Source organism: Erinaceus europaeus, chromosome 6, assembly GCF_950295315.1.
Source record: "Erinaceus europaeus chromosome 6, mEriEur2.1, whole genome shotgun sequence".
NCBI classification, from domain to species: domain Eukaryota; kingdom Metazoa; phylum Chordata; class Mammalia; order Eulipotyphla; family Erinaceidae; genus Erinaceus; species Erinaceus europaeus.
Genome location: NC_080167.1, coordinates 53,635,729 through 53,657,518, shown reverse-complemented (window position 1 = coordinate 53,657,518; position 21,790 = coordinate 53,635,729).

Here is a 21,790-nt window from a genome sequence, read left to right as displayed (position 1 = left end):
AGTTCATCTATTTTATTACCCTGTTCTGATGCTGTTCTAGCTTATTCAGCTAGTTTTGTTCTTAACTCAGCTATTTCAGCTTTCAGCTCTCTAATAACCTTGAGATAATTAGTGTTTTCTTCCAGGGTCTCATCTGTTGTTTCTGCATTTCTGATGACAATTATTTCAAACTCTTTACTCATCCTGTGATTTTTTTTTATCTTAACTAATGTTTCGATATTGACCTCATTATTTTATGGTTCACCCTTTGGGAGGCTTTTATCTCGACCCTTGTCCTGGTTCATTTCTCCAATATTTCTTCTTGTTGGTTTACCCATTTTATATATTATGTTATGAGGTCCCTCTCTCTGTACTTTTCAAATTACTGATCATTCTTGCCTGGATTGACTTGTGTCTAAATAAGGAAATTAAAGTGTTCACAGTTGTGGAAATTAACAGTTGTTTCAATAGTATTTTAATCTATTTTAATCCCTGAGTTGGAGCCCAGTGGCTTGAAATCCTCTTTTTTTCTTTTTATTCTCTTTTTTTCTTCTTTAGGGTATGGGAGTCTAAAGGCTTTTAAAGTATAAATAGGCTTCTTAGTCACTGACTCCTGACCAAGAGATAAAGCAAGGTGGGGCAGAGATAATCCAGTGGTTACGCAAAGAGACTCTCACAGCCCCACCAGTAGGCCACTGAGGTATAGATCTCCTGAGTTTCCTGGTTAGTTCTCTGTCTCCTGGTTTCAGCACAGGGCCTCCCTGCCACTGCTTCAGATTCTGAGGACAAAAGCAATGGAGACTCACAATTGCATTTGGTGACTCTTAGGGGATTCCTCACCTCCCTTCTGCAGTCTTTTTGTTGGTGAAACAGACTGGAGGTGGTGTCTTAACTGGTAAATTGCCAGACTGTTACCAGCCACTTAATCTCTCCCTAGTCTCCTCTCTGTCCATGAGCCACACATTTTTGCACTCACCGGTGATTTTGTGGGTTCCTGAAGTTGTTCTAGTCCTGTCTTGTTGCAGTCCCAGGTGATCTCCTTTCTTATTCCTAGTTGACCCGGGAGAGGAGAGTAGGTACATTCTTTTGATGTCATAAGATATTGAGTTTATTCCAGTTATCCCATGCATAATCTCCAGACCCTCAGGGCATCAGCCAGACATTCAGATTTATGGGTGATTGTTGTGGCAATCCAACCCTCTACTGCTGTGAGCAGGAGTCTCTGAAATATCTAGACTTTGCCTTAGAGCAGGTTTTTGTGATAAGGGAACAGAGCCTGAAATACAGGCCTTATGGTATATATCAGTTAAAAGAACATACATGGTAGAAAACTAACTTATTTTGCAAATAAAGATGCAAAGGTAACAATCCATAGGATTTCTTTTTTTTCTTTAATTTTTTTTATGTCTCTATTTTTATTATTGGATAGAGACAGCCATAAATCAAGAGGGAAAAGAGGTGATGAGAAGGTGAAAGACAGAGAGAAACCTTCAGCCCTGCTTCATCACTTGCAAGGATTTCCCCCTGCAGGTGTGGACTGGGGCTCAGATCCATGTCCTTGTGCACTGTAATGTGTGCACTTAACCAGGTGTGTCAACACCTGGCCCCACAATCCATAGGATTTCTAAAAACGAGTATTAGGAAGTTTGGGATCAGAAAACTTTTTTCAACATCTCTCACTTGATGGGAGAGCAAAAGAGAGAAATCGAGAGATGGAGAGTTGGGCCATGGAGTTGGAAGAATTGGGATGCTCTGTAGCTTCCACTGCCACTCCACAGCTGTATGTGCTCATCACAGGCACATAATGAATCAAGAACCACTATTGCCCATACATGCAAATTCATCTGTTGACTCTTTGTTGAGGCTTTTCTTTGTGCATAACATTTTCACTGACTTTTGTTGTTGTTGTGGTTGGAGCTAGTGAGAAGAATCAAATTATGCTTATTAAAAATATGTGTATTTCTGGAGGGGTATGCATTCCTGTAACCTTCATGATGATGCTCTTAATTAGCCACGATGCCTTATAATCAAGTATCTAAGCTGTCACCAAAATCAACACTTTTCAGTTATTAATAGATTAAGGAAGGAATGTTAATTTCTTCAAGCTCCATTTCATTTGGTCTCATTATTTCAGGAGCCAGATGGTTATGGGGCCGGACCTGTCAACAGTTACTGTGAGGAAGAATACATTCAGAATCACCAAACTGAAAGATGAATAACAGCCGAAAAACGAATTTGGAGGTCGACTCACACAATGCGTTAGGCAGGGCAGAAAGCTAGCAGATGAGAAACAGAAAATTATGAATCAGACACATTTTAATTGATGCATATTCTGCCCCTTACACCCTACGCCTACTTCTCTCTCCACCCCGTCCCACCCTGTTAGATGCCCCCTCCTCCAAGATAACTGGTGGAGGGCTCCAGCTGTGGTGTGGAAGAGCACTCCATTTCTCCAGGTTGTCCCTAGTGCTGCCAGAGCTGACAGTTCTTCTCCACTGTGGGATGATGGATTGTGTCAGCTTTGGAGGAGACAGTTCCCACCCGCAGCCAAGTTTTTCAAGATGTTTTTGTCTTTGATTTACAAAAATTCTTTCTGAGTGTGTTGAACAAGAAGTCACTCTGAAGGACAGACACCTCCAAACTGTCTTCCTCAGCCCACAGGACTGGCTGGGAAGGATGATGAATAATTGCTGACTGAGGGACCCTCTGGCTTCCCTGTGGAGGGGCCCCAGTGTTTTGTGTAGTGGTTGACGGTCAGGTGGTCAGTGTTCAGGGCTAAGCGACAGGATTGTGGAATCTTTGACCATATTTTGGTGATCTTTCTTTCTTTCTTTCTTTCTTTCTTTCTTTCTTTCTTCTCTTTCTCTCTCTCCCTTCCTTCCTCCTTTTCTTTCTTTCTTCTATTGCCACGAGTGTTATCATTGGGGTTTGGTTTCTACCAATGAATACACTGCTCCTAGCAGTCTTTTTTTTTTTTTTTTTTTTTTTACTAAACTCAGTCCAAGTTCTACTTTATGTTTACTCATTTTTTCAACTTCTTTTTTATTATTTGTGATTTAATAATGGTCAACAAGATTGTGGGATTAAGAGGGGTACAATCCATACAATTCCCACCACCAGAGGGCCGTATCCCCCTCCTGTCCATTGGAAGCTTCCCTGTTCTTTATCCCTCTGGGACTATGGACCAAAGTCTCTATGGAGAAGAAGGGCGGTCTGACCCCTGCAATTGCTTCTCCTCTGATCATGGGCATTGATAGAGCAGAGAGAGAAACTGAGAGAGGAGGCAGAAAAGACAAAGGCAACTACTGTCCTGCTTCACTACTCATGAAACTTCTCCCCCTACAGGTAGGGACCAGGTTCTTGAACCTGGGTCCTTGGTCATGACAATGTGCGGGCTCAACTAAATGCATCACCACTTGGCCCATGTTTCTGTGCTTTTTAATAAATCATTCACTTAGAATCTACCAGTCTTTGTTTTTCCCATCAGGTCAATATGTTTTTCTTCTAAAGCTCAGTAGATACAGTTTACCCAAACAGTCACTATAATGCAGGGGTTTTTTTTCCATCTTTCACTGTCTCTCTTTCTCTCTCCTACTTGTTAACAAGAATATTAAGTTACGATTATATTTTTTTTCATAAACACCATTCCCACCAAAAGACTGTGTCCCATCCCCTCCCCCCAGCCCCACCCCCACTGCCCCATGAAGCTAAACATTCACCCTCACCCTCCACTCAGGGTTTTTTCTTTGGTGCCCTACTCCAAAGATTATATTTAACCTGAATACTTTTTCTATTGATTAATAGCCAAAAGAAGAATGATCATTCTTAGTCCTGAAAGCCACAAATGGGAGATCTATCTATCTATCTGTCTATCTATCATCTGTCTATGCAAACTGTCTACATATCTATTTATGTTGGGTGGGAGAAAACACAGAAGTAAGGCACAAGACTTTCAAGCCCAAGGCCCACAGATCACAGGTTCAATCCCTGGCACCACCATAAGCCAGAACTTAGTAATGCTCTAATTTCTTTTATGGATAGTAATAAAGAAAGGAAGAAAGGAAGGAAATACTTCAATGCACATGACACAGTTTTGAGCCTGGCCTCCAACCCCACAGAAGGAAGCATTGATGCTATAATGTCTCTCTCTCTCTCTCTCTCTCTCTCTCTATTTCTTGGTGTCTCTCTCTCTCTTCTCATCTAAAAAAAAAAAATCAGGGAAGCAATTACAGAAGCCAGACCTTCCACCTTCTACACTGCATAATGACCTTGGATCCATACTCCCAGAGGGATAAAGAATAGGAAAGCTATCAGGGGAGGAAATGGAATACAGAGTTCTGACGGTGGGAATTGTGTGGGATTGTACCCCTCTTATCCTATGGTTTTGTCAATATTTCCTTTTTATAAATAAAAAAAAAGTCAGGTCAGAATGGTGAAACCCCAATAACCAAATATATATATATATATATATATATATATATAGAGAGAGAGAGAGAGAGAGAGAGAGAGAGAGAGGGAGATTGTTGATAAAGAAGTACTTTCTATTCCAGTATTTATCCAAAGAAAATGTGTGTGTAATAAAATAAAATCAAAGATTGCCATGTTAAAAATATTTTTCATGTCAAAAAAATGTTTCGTTAGGTTCAAGTATGAGGCACTACAAAACATTTCTTCTTCCTGCTCCTCCCCTCCCCCCAGAGTACTGCTCAGCTCTGGCTACTGGTGGTGCAGAGGGCTGAACCTGGGACTTTAAAGCCTCAGGCATGAAAATCTCTTTGCATAGCCATTATGCTGCCTCCCCCACTCCATTTCTTTTATTATTATCAGTGATTTACAAAAGTATAAGATAATAGGGATATTATTCCACACTGTTCTCACCACCAGAGTTGTGTGTGCCCTTGCCCCTCCAGTGGTAACTGCAAAACCAAACTTCCACTTCCACATTTCTTTGCCACAGTAACTCAAGGGTACTGCTTAGCGTTTCTAATCACTCTTGACCACAGATGTGTCTGGATGCCTGCCCTCTAGTGGGTGTAAGGAAACCTACAGCCTGATTTTAAGGGGCTTGTTTTCTGTTTGTTCGCTTTTAGGAGAGCACTTTTCAGCCCTGGCTATTGGTAGGTGGTATTAAGGATCACCCCTGGAGTCTCTAGCAAGCAAGTCCTGTGTACTGTCTAGCTGGACAAACCTGTTTTTTTTTCATTTTCCTGAGGGGGGCATCTAGATGTTGAAGTACAAAACTCAACACCTAAAATTTAAGATATGCTATAAGCCAAAGCTTCTTCAGTTATAGAAATTATATGCACTGACAACACAGCTAGAGAACACTAATTGAATTAAATCAGGTAAAATAAGAGAAGGGCGATTTAAAGAGCACAGATTTTTCTGGACTTTCATTGTTAGTACCTACAAGCATAGTAACTAAAGCAATTTAATCTCCTAGAGCTTGAAGGAATCATAGAGTTGTCTTGCCCCAAAGCTGTACTTCACATATAAGGAAAAAAAAATCAGAAACCAGGAAACTTGAGTGACCTGCATTATTAAGCTCTAGAAATTACTTAACCGAAAAATTAAGAAAGCAAGCAGGGGAGGCCAGATGGTAGCACAACAGGTCAAGCACACATGGCATGCTCCCCACCTGAAGGGGACTTGCTTCACAGGCGGTGAAGCAGGTCTGCAGGTGTCTGTCTTTCTCTCCTCCTCTCTGTCTTCCCCTCCTCTCTCCATTTCTCTCTGTCTTATGTAACGACGATGACATCAGTAACAACAATAATAACTACAACAATAAAACAAGGGTAACAAAAGGGAAAAATAAGTAAATAAATAAATGAAAGAGAGCAGGATACGAAAGTAAGCCCCAGGTAAAATAATTCCTTCTATTTAAAAATTATGAGATTCGGGGAGTCGGCGGTAGCACATCGGGTTAACGCAGGTGGCACAAAGTGCAAGGACCGGATCCTGGGGTTCAAGTCCCCGCCTCCCCACCTGCAGGGGAATCGCTTCACAAGTGGTGAAGCAAGTCTGCAGGTGTCTATCTTTCTCTCCCCCTCTCTGTCTTCCCTTCCTCTCTCCATTTCTCTCTGTCCTACCCAACAACAACAATAATTACAACAATAAAATATCAAGGGCAACAAAAGGGAATAAATAAATAAAAATAAAATTAAAAAATTATGAGATTCACTTATTCATTCATGTTTTTCATTTATCTTTTATTGAGAGGAATATCCTACTATGTCCTACTACTTTTAGATGTGTGGTGAATAAGCATTTCACTCTGTGATTTATTTATATAATTTTTATAACTGTTAGGCCAGAGAGACAGCTTGCCCAATAGGCCATGTGCCTTGCCATGCTTATAACCCAGATTTGAGCCCCAGCACCACATGGGAGGTACTGAGGCGGTAGAGGAAGTTCAATAGCTGGTGTCTCTCACTTCATTTCTGGTGGAGTGGTGGGCAAATTCTTGCTCCAAGGAAAGCTTTCAGCAAAGGACAAATGTTAACAGAGAACCGTTCTGGTTTCTCTCTCTACTGAGAGACATGGAAAATCAGTGTATATACCTCTAACTAAAATTCCCCACTATAGGACTGGAGAGAGAGCTCACCAGGGAAGATGCATGCCTTGCCATCTGCATGGCCCAGGTTTGAGCCCTGGCATCACATGAGAGTGCCATGTCATTAGTAGGTTCCAGTGCAGTGGTTTCTCTCCCCATCTTCATCTCTGTGCTTCTACTAAGTGAAGTATCTGACTAGTCAGCCTGGGAGTGGAGAAGTTGTACACATGCAAGACCCAGGGTTTGCAACATAAATAAATGAATAAACAAACAAACTAAGAGAGCTGAAAAATGCCAAATGAATTTTGAGAGAGTTCCAGGGTCTAAAAATGAATCAACCAGCAATAATTAAGGAAAAAGGCTGGGGTGAATGGGGTCCTCTTTCTGCTCTGTCTCCACCTTGATTCGGGGTCTTTAGAGGCTCCTTGAGGGTGTAGACTGAGAGTGCCACTGGCAATTAGAATGACCGGGGGGGGGGGGGGGGGGAAGGAGGTACAGACCCTGAGAATATTTATTTGCGGGAAGATCCATATGGCCTCTTGGCCCTCGATTTAAGGGAGAAAGGGATTTGCACCTCGCATTTGGCTCGATACAGCAGATCAGCCAGCAGAGAGCAGGGCCAGTCCCGTAGAACCTGGGGCACACTGGCTTTCCCACACCAGTTCACCTCACCCACTTGCACATCTGCAGCAGGAACTGCTCTCCTATAATGAGCAGCTTGTCTTCTCACGAGCTCACCGAAGTTCTTGGAAACCTCAGATGACTGGTACTCCAATAAAAGCCAGGCATTTTTTTTTTGTTATTGTTTGTTTGTTTCTTTATTGAAGGAGTTAATGTTTTACCAGACATTCTTTTTAAATTTTTTAAATATTTATTTATTTTCCCTTTTGTTGCCCTTGTTGTTTTATTGTTGTGGTATTATTATTGTTATTGATCTTGTCATTGTTGGATAGGACAGAGAGAAATCGAGAGAGATGGGGAAGACAGAGAGAGGGGAGAGAAAGATAGACACCTGCAGACCTGCTTCACCACTTGTGAAGTGACTCTCCTGCGGGTGGGGAGCCAGGGGCTCCAACCGGAATCCTTACGCTGGCCCTTGCGCTTTGCGCCATGTGCGCTTAACGCGCTGCGCTACCACCCGACTCCCACATTCTTTTTTTTTTACTGTTTGTTTGTTTATTTATTTATTTATTTATTTATTTTTGATAGGTCAGAGAGAAATTGAGAGGGAAGTTAGAAACAGAGAGGCAAAGGAAAAGAGAGATACCTGCCACACTGCTACACTGCTCACGAACATTCCCCCAGACAGTGGGGACTAGGGATTGAACCCAGGTTCTTGGGTATGGCAACATGTGTGCTTAAGCCAGTGCAACACTGCCTGACCCCAAAGCAGGCAGCCTACCCCTTGGGTGCCGGTTATGTGACACACTTTGGGCCCCAGCACCTCACTCTGCTCTTTGCATTCTTTGACCGTGCCTGTCACCCATAGCTCCCTCAGTGGCCGTGGCCGTAAGCAATGCCAGCAGCGCCTGGTCTCACCAGACACTGGAGTCAAGCATGACATTGGCTCTAAATTTCCTTGGCAGAGACCTGCAGCAACAGAGGACAAGGGCTCAGCTGTGAGGTCACCCACGAGAGTCAGGGCAGGAAGGAAGAGGAGTGGAGCTGCCTCTTGTCAACTCCAAGGATTTGTTTGTGATGACACAATAACAGATCCCTGAGGCTCCTGGAAGTAGCTGGTGGAAAGCTGTGGAGACACTGGAGGGAGTGGATTTCACAGATGGAGGAATTAAGCCCAGGACATACTGTGAGACTGAGGTGATGGGTATTCTTTGAAAATCTTTAGTGGTATGCTGGAGAGATAGCATTCTAGGCAGCTTGGACATAGACCTCACTCCCCATGGATGTCCCAGTGTGGTGAGCCAAATTTTGGGGCAGTGTGGTGTGCTCAGTCAGGTGCAAATGTTACCTTGTGCAAGGAGCTATGAGTTCAAGCTCCCTTGAAGGCTCTCAAGTAGTAAAGCAGGTCTGCAGACATCTCTCTTATTCTTCCCCTTCTTATCTCTCCCCCTCTAAGTTTTCTCTGTCCTATTAAATATAAATAAAAGAAAACACAGCCCTAAGTTTTTTCTTTCTAATTTTTTTATTAGAGAGAAAATAAGGAGGAGGAGATAGAAAGGGGGAGAGTAAGATAGACATCTGTAGACCTGCTTCATAGCTTGTGAAGCATCCCCCATACAGGTGGAGAGTGGGGGCTTGAACCTCGTCCTTGTGCTTAACTGGGTACACCACTGCTCGCACACCTAAAATATCTTTTAGGGAGCTGGGCAGTGGTGCACCTGGTTGAGAGCACATGTTACCAAGTGGTGAAGCAGGTCTGCCTGTGTCTTTTTCTCTTCCTCTCTCAATTTCACTTTGTCCTATCAAAGAAAGTAGGAGAAAAAGAAGAGGAGGAGGAAAAAATGGCCACCAGGAACAGTGGATCTATACATCCTGCACTGAGCTCCAGTGATCACCCTAGTAGCAAAAATAATTTTTTATTCTTTTGTTTTGCTTTGTTTGAATGTACATAGACACCATTCCCACCACCAAAAGACTGCAAAATAATAATAATAATAATAATAATAATAATGCAAAATAATAATAATAATGCAAAAATAATTTTTTTAAAGAATTTGGGGGGGCCAGGTGGTGGCACACCTGGCTGAGTGCACATGTTACAATGTGCAAGGACCCAGGTTCATGCCCCCAATTCCCACCTGCAGAGGAAAAGCTTCATGAGTGGTGAAGCAGGGTTACAGATCGGTCTCTTCCTCTTGATTTCTGGCGATCTCTATCAAATAAATAAAGATAAAAATTATTTTTAAAAAAGAATTTGAGATCAGTCCGTAGCACAGTGGGTTAAGCGCACATGGCACAAAGCACAAGGATCAGTGTAAGGACCCTGGTTCGAGTCCCCAGCTCCTCACCTGTAGGGGAGTCACTTCACAAGCGGTGAAGCAGGTCTGCAGGTGTCTATCTTTCTCTCCCCCCCTCTGTCTTCCCCTCCTCTCTCGATTTCTCTCTGTCCTATCCAACAACAACGACAGCAATAACAACAACAATAACAACAATGATAATCAACAAGGGCAACAAAAGGGGAAAAATAGCCTCCAGGAGAAGTGGATTCACTGTGCAGGCACGGAGCCCCAGCAATAACCCTAGAGGCAAAAAAAAAAAAATGAACTTGGTCCATGTTTCTGAGCTTTCTATCTGGGAAGCTGTCTGCTTCTTGTTTCATGTCTTGACTATCACCCTCTGCAGATGGCAGTAGTCATACAGTGATATCTTCCCACCTATGGGCTCCTTCAGGTTTGTTTTATCAGATTGGATTTCATGTTGTCAGCTTCCTGCCTGAAACTGAGCATCATGGGAAAGGCCCCTGCAAAGAGTCGGCAGCATATCAGATTGTTCGGCCCCTGGGCATTAGTAGCTGGTGACTTCTCCCTGGATTGGATAAGTCTGATTTTTTTTTTTAGATTTTATTTTTATTTTATTTTTCTTATATTTTATAGGACAGGGACAGGTTGAGAGGAAAGAGGGGAGAGAAAGACATGTACAACACTGCTTCACCACTGTGAAGCTTCCCCCCTGTATGCACTCAACCAATTGTACCACCACCTGGCTTCCTGACTATTAAGTTTAAATTTTTATTGCAAGATTTCAGTTTTACTGATTTTATGGTCAGAGGCAAAAACACCACTTCAATGCATGCTTGACTAGGAGTTGAAACAGGGGCTCTACATTCAACCCACTGAACTATCTCCCTGACCATAAGGATAAATCTAATTTTAGTTATTTATTTATTTATCCAATTATTTATCCATTTATTTATAATTGCCACCACAGTTATCACTGGATGCTCAGTGCTGACACTGCAAATCCACTGCTTCGTTTTTTTTTTTTCCCTTTCTTCTTTCTATTTTATTTGATAGGACAGAGAGAAAATGAAAAACAGAGGGGGAACTAGAGATGAAGAAAGACAAAGAGACATCTACAGACCCGTTTCACCACTTCTGAAGTGTCCCCCCTGCAGGTGGGGGCTTGAACCGAGGTCCATAGCATGATCATGTGTGTACTCAGCCAGGTGTGCCACTGCTCAATGCAGGATCTCTACATAGGTTTTAACTCTCGGCTCCTACTCACCTGGCTGGTCACATTTTAAACTAACAAAATTCACCCTGATGACTATTAAAGTTATTATTTTTCTTTTTTAAAAAAGGAAAACTAACTGAGCTCGGGTCAGACTTCAAAAAGTATTATTTGTTACAATCATCTTACCATCTAGGCAGGTAAAAGTTTAAAGGTATGATAGCTCAGGCCCATAGAAGTTGTGTAAAAAAAGAAAAGAAAAAGAAAAAAAATAGAGAGAGAGAGAAAAAAAAAGTATCCAAAGTCTCAGGTCCAGGATTCAACAGTATTGCTGAGTTTTAAACAGAACACTCTGCAAGCGGTGGCTTCTTCTGCTTCTCAACCTTGTGTTCCTTCTCCTTGACTGTGCCGGATCCCTTCTGGTTGTAAATGATGCTCGTGAAATGCCATCACCAATTTCTCAGGGGGCCAAAGTTAAATTGGATGCAGCATTCGGGGCTGTTATTTTCAGCTGAAAGTTGAGATAAAGTGTGAGGCATGACTGTAAACTGCATCTTGGTGCTTTGGAAGACCCTGTGAAATGTGGACCGGGTAGAACTTTCAGTAAATATTTTAGAAATCTGCTCTTGTGATTTTTAATATGTCTACTTTGTGTTTCTGCGAAGGGTACTTTTCCGTAGCATCTGCTTCCCTCGCCCCATAGCATGGAGGCTCCTACACAGCTTACTCAGCCCACGATATGCCTTTCTATTAAATATTCTTGCTTCCCCCAGAGCTGGCTATTTTCTAGGATGCCTCTGTGATGTCAGTCATCTTGAAAAGCTGGATATGATACTTGATGAAGCTGCATGGAATTTTTGGGGGGTATATATCCTGAGAATGACGGGGTGGTGTTGGTTCCAGAAAGTGGTCTAGCATTTTCTGAGTGACTTTTCATTTCCTATTAGGTTGCAATCTTTACCAGGGAAAATCAGCCAACCTTCACAGTTCCAGGCGCCAGGTAGTATGTTCTGGGGGTGGTGCACAGCTGAAGGATCAAAGTAGAGATGACTGCTCCTTCTTCATTGCTATTCACCAGGAACACCATTCACTTGCTCATCTTGAAACAGAAATGACCTGGCAAGATACCTTTATATAGATGTATTACCTTTATACAGATGTATTAGTTTCCTGTTGCCACTGTAACAGATTTGCTGGAAATTCCATGACTTGAAGCAACACAAGTTATTGGTAATTCTCTCACAGAGTTGGAGGTCAGAAATCCAAAGCTGTTATCAGTGGGCTAAAGTCAAGCATGGCCTGCCTTCCTTCCTTCCTTCCTTCCTTCCTTCCTTCCTTCCTTCCTGCCTGCCTGCCTGCCTGCCTGCCTGCCTGCCTTCCTTCCTTCCTTCCTTCCTTTCCCTCTCTCTCTCTCTCTCTCATTCTTTTTCTTTCTTTCCACTTTCTCCTTTTTTTTTTCCTAGAGTATTAAAGGGATACCCTGAATCTTTCCATTTTCCAGTCTCTAGAAACCACCTGAGCCTTTTGACTCGTGGTCCCTTCTTTCAAAGCCAGGGATGTTGAGAAGGGGTCTCAATAATGGCATCTGTGCGGCCCAGAGTTTGATCCCCAGCACCACATATCCCAGAGTGATAGGGCTAATTCTTAGATTTTTCTGTCTAATAAATAAATCAATCTTTTTAAAATAATTTCTTTATTGGGGAATTACTGTTTTACATTCAACAGTAAATGCAATAGTTTGTACATGTATAACATTTCCCTGTTTTCCACATAACCGTACAATGCACAATAGGTCCTCTGTCATCATTTGGACTTGTATTCTCCCCCTAAATCACCCCAGAGTCTTTTACTTTGGTGTAATATGCCAATTCCAGTTCAGGTTCTACTTGTGTTTTCTCTTCTAATCTTGTTTTTCAACTACAGCCTGAGAGTGAGATCACCCCATATTCATCCTTCTGTTTCTGATTTATTTCACTTAACATGAATTTTTCCAGGTCCATCCAAGATTGGCTGTGGTGTCTGTTGTGATTTCCCCTCTTGCATTTATAATCTGATTTATTTGGGTCTTCTCCCTTTTTTGTTTTGTGAGTCTGGCAAAAGGTTTGTAGATTTTGTTCACTCTTTCAAAGAACCAACATTTATTTTCATTGATCTTTTGTACATTTTTCTTATTTTCATTGTTTTTTATTCCTGCCCTAACTTTAGTGATTTCTGTCCTTCTGGTTGCTTTAGGGTTCCTTTCTTCTTCTTCTCCTTCTTCTTCTTCTTCTTCTCCTTCTCCTTCCCCTTCCCCTTCCCCTTCCCCTTCCCCTTCCCCTTCCCCTTCCCCTTCCCCTTCCCCTTCCCCTTCCCCTTCCCCTTCCCCTTCCCCTTCCCCTTCCCCTTCCCCTTCCCCTTCCCCTTCCCCTTCCCCTTCCCCTTCTCCTTCTCCTTCTCCTTCTCCTTCTCCTTCTTCTTCTTCTTCTTCTTCGTCTTTAAGGTGTGCAATCAGGCTGTTTATTTGTGCTTTTTCTTGTTTCCTAATGTGTGCTTGTATGGCTATGAACTTCCCTCTCAGTACTGCCTTAGCTGTGTCCCAAATATTTTGATAGTTTGTGTGTTCATTTTCATTGAACTCTTGAAACATTTTGATTTCTTCCTTTATTTCCTCTTTGACTCAGTAGTTGTTAAGGAGTGTACTGTTGAGCTTCCACATTTTGGGACTCTTACTAATCTTTTGTTGATTGTTAAGTGTTAGTTTAATTCCACTGTGGTCTGAGAAGATGCTTGGGATGATTTCAATGCTCTTGAATTGGCTGATGCTGTCTTTGTGGCCTAACCTATGGTCTATCCTTGAGAGTGACCCATGTGGACTTGAGTAAAATGTGTATTGAAGTTTCTTGGGATGAATGACTCTGAAAATGACCAATAGTTCTAGTTTTATCTATCTCCTCATTTAGCTCCCTTATGTCTTTATTGTATCCTGCCTGGATGATCTGTCAAGTGGAGATCATGGGGTGTTGAAGTCCCCTAATATCACTGTGTTGCTGTTAATATATTGCTGTAGCTCTTTCAGTAGATGTTTGATGTATTTAGATGGCTTCTCATTGGGTGCATAAATGTTAATAATTGTTAAGTCCTCTTGATTGACTGATCCACTGAGCATTAAGTAGTGTCCTTCCCTATCTTTTAAAATTTTTTTTATTTTAAAGTCTATCATGTCAGATATGATAATGGCTGTTCCTGCCCTTTTTGTGGGCCATTGCCTTGTATGATAGTTTTCCATCCTTTCACTTTGAGTCTGCGTTTTCCTTGTTGAGTTAGGTGGGTTTCCTGTAGACAGCATATTGTTGGGTTGTGTTTTCTGATCCATCTTCCTTCTCTGTGCCTTTCAATAGGTGACTTCAGGCCATTGACATTTATTGATATCAAAGATAGAAGATATTATAGTGCCATTCTTATAGATTTTTAGAGTGTTCTGATATATGGTATATTGATGGTTTTCTGACTGTGTATAGGAGACCTTTCATAACTTCTTTCAGGGCAGGCTTGGTGATAGTTGATTCTTTCAACTGTTGCTTGTCTGAGAAGGTTTTGATGCCTCCATCTAGTCTGAATGACAGTCTAGCAGGATACAGTAGTCTTGGTTGAAAGCCTTTTTCATTGAGCACTCGATAGATATCTTGCCATTCTCTTCTGGCCTATAGTGTTTGTGTGGAGAAGTCTGCTGCTAATCTTATGGGTTTCCCTCTGCAGTTGACTCTTTGTTTTTCTCTTGCATCCTTCTGGATCCTTTCTTTATCCTTATTCCTTTCATTCTAAATAGGATGTGTCTTGGTGTTTTTAAGTCTGGGTTAATTATGTTTGGGACCCTCTGGGCTTCTTGAATTTTATGTCTTTGATGTTGTCTAGACTACAGAAGTTCTCAGCTATTATGTCCTGAAGAATGCTTTCTTCCCCTCCCTCTCTTTCTTCCTCTGGTAAGCCAATAATGCATATATTATTTCTTTTTAAGCCATCCCATAGGTCTCTGTTGTTGTTTTCAGTATCTCTTTTTGAGATCTCTTACTTCTTTTTTAGTTGTCTCTAATTCAACCTTGATCTTGCTAATTCTGTCTTCAGCCTTATTTATTCGATTCTCTTTCCCCTGTATTGTTTTCTGGAGTTCATCTATTTTGTTACCCTATTCTTAATACTGTTCTAGCTTGTTCAGCTAGTTGTGTTCTTAGCTCAGCTATTTCAGCTTTCAGCTCTCTAATAACCTTGAGATAATTAGTGTTTTCTTCCAGGGTCTCATTTGTTGTTTCTGCATTTCTGATGATAATCATTTCAAACTCTTTACTCACTCCTGTGATTTTTTATCTTAACTAATGTTTGGATGTTGACCTCATTATTTTGTGCGTCACCCTTTGGGGTGATTTTAGCTAGACTCTAATCCTGGTTCATTTCTCCAGTATTTCTTCTTGTTGGTTTACTCATTTTATATTTTATGTTATGAGGTCCCTCTCTCAGTACTTTTCAAATTACTGATCACTCTTGTCTGGATTGACTTGTGTCTAAGTAAGGTAATTAAAGGGTTCTTTTTCTTCCCTGTAGGCTATGAGAGTCTGAGGGCTTTTAAACTATAAGTAGGCTCCTTCACTTAATTACTGGTTCCTGACCAAGGGATAAATCAGGTTGGGGCAGAGATAATCCAGTGGTTATGCAGAGAGATTCTCACAACCCCACCAGTAGGCCACTGAGGTATAGATATTCTCCTGAGTGTACTGGTTAGTTCTATGTCCCCTGGTGTCATTCCACTGCTCCAGATTCTCAGGGCAGTATCAATGGAGACTCACAGTTGCATTTGGTGATATCTTAGGGGAGTCCTCTCCTCCCCTGAGCCATCTTTTTGTTGGTGAAAGAGACTGGAGGTGGTGTCTCAACTGGTAAACTGCCAGACTGTTACCAGCCACTTAATCTCTCCCTAGGCTCCTCACTGTCCATGAGCCACATGTGTTTGCACTCACTGGTGATTTGGTGGGTTCCTAAAGTTGTTCAAGTCCTATCTTGTTGCAGTCCCAGGTGGTCTCCTTTGGTATTCCTAGTTGACCCGGGATAGGAGAGGAGAGAAACACAGCTGCTGCTGCTCCATAGCCCACCTCCGGATGAAGATATCTTTAATCAATATTTTTAAAAAGCCATCATTGTAGCATTTTCTTGCCATTCTGACCTTTTTTTTTTTATTAATTTACCTTCCCTCTATGATTCTTATAAAAACCACATATGATTTCACTGGAGTCACAGGGATAATCTGACATCATAGCTCATTTTAAGAATCCTATTTCACAAATTTCTTTGCACTCTTGGAGACTATGGATTTATAGTTCTGGTCACTATTGGATAACAATTTTGGCCAACCACAAATGGTTTCATTTTTCTAATGTTGATGGGAAACTGGATAGAAAATTATGTCCTGATCCTGTATCCTTCTTTTCTTCTCTACCCACCTCTTCCTTTGTTCTTTCCCCACCATCTCCCTCTTCATCTTCTTCAGCATCTTAGAAATTCTGATCCTGGTAGGAAGAGTGGACTAGAGAGTATGGGAAAAATTAAAAAGAGTGATGAAGTATTCAATCTGGGTCTTCCTTATAACTCATCCATGATTATCAAAGAATCAGAGAAAGTGCATCATTTTTGTTATTGATTAAAGATGCAAATGCAGTTGGGACATTTTTACTGTCAATGAAAAGTTCATAAAACCCATTCTTCCTCCTTCAGGGAAAACATGTGATCTAAATAGAGGTGATACAAGATCATACTTCATACTTTCTAAATTTTGAAGATAAAAATTTTAATTATTGGGAGGCAGGCAGTAACACACTGAGTTAAAGGCACATAGTGCTAAGCACAAGGGCCAGCACAAGGATCTCAGTTCAAGCCCCCTAGCTCCCTACCAGCAGGGGGATCATTTTGCAGAGGTAAAGCAGGTCTGCAGGTGTCTATCTTTCTCTCCCACCTCTGTCTTCCCCACCTCTTTCAATTTGTCTCTGTCCTATCCAGCAACAACAACAATGGAAAAAAATCTGGCCTCCAGGTGCAGTGGATTTGTAGTGCAGGTACCGAACTCCAGCAATAACACTGGAGACATATATATATTATTGAGAAGTATCTAGCTCTACAGTAGGCCACTTAGGGTCCCCCAGAGTATAAATCCCCCAAAGATAAATTTTAGCTAGCAACCATGTTAGTTAAAAACCGAAAAAAACATATTACAAGAGAATTATTTTCTTGGCTCCTTTTTTTATCAGAATTTGGCTGGATTTCTCTAAACTCAGAAGTAGGCTTGACAGTTGAACATATTCTTTTCCAAATTCTAACATGTTTTAGGGGTCAATTAGGAGTTTTCAAGAGCTGATTCAGTAACTTCAACTACAAACAAGTTCTTTTCTAGAAACAAGTGCACCAAGAGGCCAATTCACTTAGAACAGTTATGGATCATCTATAACTTTAAAACCTGAGAAAAGTACTATTCCCATGATCCTACAAACTGATTTTAAAAATGGGATTTCTAAAGGACTGTATCTCTACTCATTTTAATTTTTTTTTGTGTCAAATGAAACCTCTTCTGCCTTTTAATATAAACAAGGAACAAAATTAAATGCAATAGATTCTGCTAATGCAAGATTGAGATTTTCAGAGGAACATCCATTTCCCCACATTCCACACATTCTGAATATTAAGGCACTACATTTAAGAGACTAGCTAGTCCTAGAAAATATAATATTTGAAGTCTAATGGATACAAATGAAAGGAATGGCACTCTCTTTGTTTTTTAGTATGTGTGACCACAGCACAGTCAGCTCTCATGTTTTGATTTTACTTTTCATTTTCTTATTTTTTTATTAATAGTGGGTTCCAAGAGTATAAGATTACAGGATACAGTTCTACTCCATACCCACCACCACAGTTCTATGTCTCCTCCTCCCACTTCCCAAAGATAACCACCATAGTTTGCACAGAGTCTTAGAAATAGTTTGTTTGCTTCTGTTTTATTCATATGTATCAATTCTCTAGACTCCACATATGAGTGAAACAGTCAACTCTTGATTATTTATTCCAAGTTTCCTCAGTGAGAGTTGGTGTGGTCCTAGTTTCTTTTGTTTTGCTGCTCTCTTTCCTTTGGCCTCTTCCCCTGCAGAGCCTTTAAGTTTAGGAAAAAGAGCTAAAAGAAGAGCAGTCAACTTGGTTTCCAAGTCATTGCTCTTTAGTGGTTTGGGAAGTATGGATAGAAGGCCAGATTGGAATTCCTGATAATCAAGAAGCATTCACTTTATCTTGTCCCTAAAGTGACTTGCCAAGAAAATAGTGGTCATTAGCTTGTATTCCCCTTTGTCTCAGGTCCACCAAATTACCACTCACAATCATTTCTTCTAAAAATTATTTGAAGTTTTATATAGATAGATATATAGATAGATAGATATAGATATATATAGATATATTCTTTCATTTCAAAGAATGGTTAGACAGAGAGAAGCTTAGTGAACAGTCTCTACTGGAAGTGGAGACAGGTGCATGTCCTAGGAAGAGATCAGTAGGTTCTGGCTCTACTACCTTTCCCAGCATTGGAGAAATATGCAGAGAATTTTGCAGTAAAGATGCTCTTGAATAACGGCAGTGGCAGTCGGGATTTCTACAGCTTCTTTCTCACAGAGAGTTCAGAGTGCTTTCCAAACAGTATCTCATTAATCTTCACACCTTCCCTCTATGGAAGATGGCTTCAGCTATCATTACTCACGTCTTTATCAACAAAGGAGAAGTTGCCTGCACAGTGGCTAAGCAACTTGTCCAAGGTCACTGAGGGAGTGTGTAGCACAGCTAAGAATGAAAGGAAAGGCTTTGGCCTTCCAGTTTAGTATTCTCTGTAGGTCACTCTGGAGGAAGAGCAACTTCTAACATGCATACTCATAAGTCTTCCAAGAAAAATCTACCATTTCTTACTATTTCCCCCAGCCAAAAATTTGATGCTAACTGACACCTGCTTGCTCTAATACCCAGCAGAGGGTAGTGACAGGGAAATACTGAGACTGTATTGACATAGCATAGAGACTTTGGTCTTCAAGTCTCATGAACTGCCTAGCAGTTGATTGCACACAATTCCTTGTATCAAGTGGGTAAAAGAACACTGGAGAGAAGACAGTGGACACACAGGATGTGAGATTCCTGCTGGAAATACTGAACTCTCACTTGCCTCTCCAAAGGTGGGTGTCTGTACCCATAAAGATAAATTGCCACTACCTGGCTCAGGATGCTTTTCTTTATTATTTATCACTTAGCATATGCTAGACACACGCTAAGGGCTAAGCACCTGTTTCTAGATAGTTTATATTTAGTGGAAAAAATGACATAGGTGCACACAACTGTGTCATGGGAGAGAAAAATGCCATGGTTTACTCGGACTGTGAGAAAAGGCAGAACTAAGCTCCAGCTCCAAAAACTCCTGTCTAGCCACAGAGCCAGGGAATTCTATGTGGACATAGTGGTCTCCTTTTCCTAACTTTTCCTTCCACTGACTGAGTGATGACACTCCTAAGTTTCTCTGCCCTCCTCTATAGAATAAAAATAATGGCTGAGAAGATAGTACAGGGATTGCTCACCAGAGTTGCATGCCTAAGGTTTCAAGTTCAATTACCTGCATCACCATAAGCCAGAACTAGATAGTATTGTGTTGTCTCTCTCTCTCTCCCCTTTAAAATAAACAAGTAAAAATTTAAAGAATAATAATACCTCTCAATAATGTGAAAACAAATTTATTAATATACAGAAAACTCTGTGGCAGTATGTCATGCATATGAGTTCAATAAATGGAAACCTGAAAGCATTCTGAGTTGGCAGACTTATCAGTTTGGGTGTTAATGAATACTCTGTCAAATGTCATTTTCTTTTTGTCGTTTGGAGAAATAGGAGAAGAGTTGAAGAAGGGAATATTAATGAGTACTAACTACATAGAAGTATGATTGTGAAGAGAAAAGGTCAGCACAGAAGGACACATAGGGAACATGAAAGAGAGAGAGAGAGAGAGAGAGAGAGAGAGAGAATGTGTTATATTGTGTCATTTGACCCTGTGTTGAGGTCAGAAAATGAGAGATGAAAGAGGCAGCGTTGGTGGAATATGGTATAAATCAAGCTTGGGAAGAAAGAAATTTGTCTTAGCTTAGGACAAGGAATATCTAAGACAGGAAGCTTCCAGGATCAGTGAAGAGATGACAGCAGAACTTACTTTAATAGTAAGCACCGAGTACTCACTCACTAAGACACATCATTCTGAATTCTTTATGTACACATGGTTTCTTTAAGTTCTTATCGTTACCTCAAACATATCATTTATTTTCATCAGTTTGTAGGGGAGGAAATTGAAGGTTAGAGATGTCATGCAGTTGTTGAGGGTCAGTCACACCCATAGCCATTGAAGGTCACACCTAAAACCAGTGGTACAATCTGAACTGCTACCATGACCCCAGGTCTGAATCTCATTAAGCTGTTTTTCATATGGTAACTCAGTGGAGATATGTTCTAAGTTGAAATCATTGAATTTTTACTATCTCTAATTTCTTTTATTTTTGGTCTTTGATTATTTTTATTTTTAAATCAATTTTCATTTCTAGAATTATAGATAATGACTGAAATAGATTAACTTGAAATACAAGTGTTCTAACACCCTAAGCAGAGCTCTGTGCTATTCATAGTGGGTAGTAGGACACCTGGTGTCTTGATCTGGCTATCTCCATCCAATAAAATAAAGATTTTTTTAAAATAGTGGGTAGTAATAAAATAAGCAAAGTTATTAAAATAATTAGATACACATTTCTCTGAATTTAAAAGTTTTCTCAAATATATTTTGTTTTAAAAAGCATGCAAAATGCATGGATATTTTTATATGATATACCATTAAAGATATTATAACATCAATGAACAATATTTCATGATATTTAACCTCTCTTAAACTTAATGATTTAGACTGACCAATTTATAATATACAAAACAATTTTCTTTTTAAAAAGTTTTTATTATCTTTATTTATTGGATATAGACAGCCAGACATCGAGAGGGAAGGAGGTGATAATGTAGTGGAGATGGGGGCATCGAGCAATAGCACACTGGGCTAAGCGAACATAGAACAAAGCTCAAGAACCAGAGCAAAGATCCTGCCACACCTGTCTGGCCAGATAGGCAGGCCACGACCGCGGTGTGACAAAACAGTGCGGGTGACCTGGTTAGGGAACCGGACAGGGGCCTTACAAGCTCCTGTACGGAAGACCGTACCCAAGATAGGTGGTGGACAGAAGCCTGGATATTTGTGTGGACGGATCCCTGGGTCTCCCGGTTAGCGGAAAGGCCTTGGATGGCTATGTGGACTTGGTTTCGCTTCTGAAGGCTTACTGTTGTTGTTTATCATGCTTTATGCAGGCCACCCAGGGAATGTCCAGGAGACTCCGGAGACGCTTACAGTGCAACCCCCCAAGTCTAGTCTGGACATTCCAGATGAGACCCCACTAGATGAAAAGCCCCTTACAACAGTAAATCCCAGCACTTCAAGCCCCAATGACTTGGCTATCCAGGTTGAGCAAGGACTGAGCACTATTCTCAGAAATATTACATTCAATCATACAGACAATGGTCCTTTAGCTTTCCCAGGAAACATGTTACATAGCAACCCTGAAATGCACCTGCATATTGTTTTAGGTAGATTACAGGAAAGGGAGCTTGGCATAAGGATCAGAGCAAGATGCCGTGTTCCCACTAGTGCCTCCCCTATTCTGGGTATTAAGGTCCAGTGCTTGGAAGGAGAAAGAATAGCCTTTTGGATAAATGAGAGCAGTGAAAGCATTTAGTTCTTACTGATAAGTTGACTTTTGTCTGAAACCAAAGGGATGTGGTTAATAACCCATGAAAGAACAGTATGGCTGTGCTTTCGTTTTGATGGTAGTTGTATGCCTTCAGTTCCTCCTGTCTGTGTTACTTATAAAAAATGTACCCTGCGTACTTTGTGGTCAACTGACTTGGCCAGCTTTTGATTTATGCTTCTTTGTTATGCTATTATAAAAAGAATCTCTATATCAGTAAAAGATTGCAGCAGCATTGAAACTCATGTGTCTCAGTGTTGTCTGT